Source organism: Nicotiana attenuata, chromosome 2, assembly GCF_001879085.1.
Source record: "Nicotiana attenuata strain UT chromosome 2, NIATTr2, whole genome shotgun sequence".
Taxonomy (NCBI): domain Eukaryota; kingdom Viridiplantae; phylum Streptophyta; class Magnoliopsida; order Solanales; family Solanaceae; genus Nicotiana; species Nicotiana attenuata.
Window position 1 is genome coordinate 39,271,235 of NC_031990.1, and position 2,587 is coordinate 39,273,821.

Consider the following 2,587-nt stretch of genomic DNA (forward strand, 5'->3'; position numbering starts at 1 on the left):
GACGATGTTGAGATCAATTACACTAAATATCATACCAATGAGAGGATTTGATACATCTAAATATTTAGAAAACTTAACAGTATAAGTCAATAGTGAGATGTAAGATTTCTTAATACCGTTGATGTCTTCATGTTGTTGTTTTTCAGGTAGTTCCGCCTCGGAAGAGCCCTCATGCTCCTTTTCATTTTTGCTTCCATTTTGTTCAGGAGGTCTTTCATTCTGAATCACATCCTTATAGCTTTCCTCTTTATTTTCGCTAGGTGACTAGAGATAGGAAAATATATTATGTTATATAAAGAGAAAAATAAACGAATTATGGAAAATCAAACATTCGTGCTTGCAGAAAGTAAAATCTTCCTCCATACTAAAAGGTTCATAGTTGAAAAACAAAACAAAAACATCCCCATTAATATTTAATAGGTTCAAGTCGATGTACTATAATGAAAAAAGTCCAATTAGTTATGTTAAGCTCTGTATTACAAAGTAAACAAGTTTTGGATAACATCTTACATCGGACAAAACCAATTCTAAAATTATTGAAAAAGATACTTGAGCTTATTGTTTTCTTGAGAAAAAATGCAACAAGAGAAGAATTTATTTATTTACCTTTGGTATGGATTAATGGTTCAAAAAAATTAAATTAAAGTATATAAGTGAATTAAAAAATTAAATTCTACTATGGTGTTGACATAAGTAAATAAACACAAGACATGAATTATCTTGTTGAGGTCAATGATATTATTGGAACTTAATATTGTACTTTCTGGTATTCCGTGTTGTACCTCGCAATCTGCACCTTTCCCATCTTTCATCGGAAGTTTTGAATTACTATCAACATGGTTGTCTCTGAGGGCTCGATTAGAATTATCTGCCAAACTACTTTCTCCTAGAACTATGTTGCTCTCAAAATCATCGCCTGAAAATCATGCATAACCAAATTAATGAGAAGGAATAATACAAATGGAACGATACACACATACACACACACATAACTGTATTTCTTTTAAATTACTTTTTAAAAAGTTGTAATATGTATAAATTACCCTTTTGTTTTTGTTTTTCAGGTAATGTCTCCTTGGAAGAGCCAACTTGGTCCTTTCCCGTTTTGCCGTCATTCTGTACTTCAGATCCTTGGTTCTGAATCATTTTCTTGCTCGTATCCTTTTTGTTTTTCTTTTGTGATGGATGCAAATTGAACATATACTGTGATACAAAAGGCAATATCAACGAGTTACTTAAATTTAATAATTATATGCCCGCACAAAGTAAAATCTTAATCCCCACAATATTAATGGGTTCATAGCTGGAAAACAAATTAAAGTATTGAAATGAACAAAGAGCTTAACTAATTAATTAACCACTAAGTGAAGCTTTCTACTCGTAAGTAAAGCAGATTTGGAGCTTAAAACAAAAATATAATTTCCTCGTATAGATTATGGATTTAAAAATGAGAAAATTCGTTTTTGCAATCATCGTTCTGCTTTGTGTATCAAACTTAGATATATACTCGAATAAAATTTTGGCAACTCAATAACACACTAAAACATTGATAAGTGTTGCTTTCAAATCAAAACTAGAATTAATTGAACATTAAAAAAGAAATCAATCTCAATTCTACTACAAAACAACAAAAGCAAGGAGGCAAAAGTGGGACCAAACATTTACTAAACCAAGATGAACCAGATATATACATGTTATGTTATTGACAGATAAAAGAAACAAAAAAAAAAAAAAAGGAAAGATGGTTTCAAAATCATGTTTCAAGAAAAAAGAAAAAGAAAACAAGCATATGTTGGTCCATAAATTCAGAACCAAGAAAAAAGTTGAAAAGAAATCAGAAAAAGAATGGCTGACCTGAGCTAGTGTATCTAGCCATAAAGCACAGTAACATTTGCTAGATCGAACTATCATTTATAGGTGCCAAACTCAAGGGGCAAAAAGGGAAAAATAAAATGACAAAATGAGATTTGGGAATAATCAAACTTACCAGCACATAATCACTATCTTTCATTGTGTAAAAATGACTAGCAAAAATGAATTGAATGAAGTGAAAAAGCAAAGATGGCGTCTCTATCGTGCTTATATGACTCTTCTTGACTGCTGACTTATTCTCTTGAAAGTGAAGTTAAATAAAAAGGTAAAATAGAGTCGTCTCTGTTGATTCAAATGTCTCCTCTGATACTGATGAGATACCCTCTTGAATGTTTGAATTTAACGAAGAACTAAATTAGTCAGTGTTGCGTGTTTACATATATATATATATATATATATATATATATATATATACCGTTGGTTGCCGAGTTATTTCCTCGAAAATCGTATTTGTTTAATCTCGGCAATTTAAATTTACTCCTTGTTACATAAAGATGAAAATTGCTTTTAAATATATATACCGTTGGTTGCTGAGTTGTTTCCTCGAAAATTGTGTTATTTGTGAAAATTGCTTTTAAAGTGCAACTGCATGATAGACAAGAGTTTAAATCAATTATTATTGTCGAGAATTTTCTTTTATGCTTTTGCGAAAATAGTAATATTCAATACTAATGGAGAAAGTTATTAAAATCTATCATTTATTTCTTACACATTT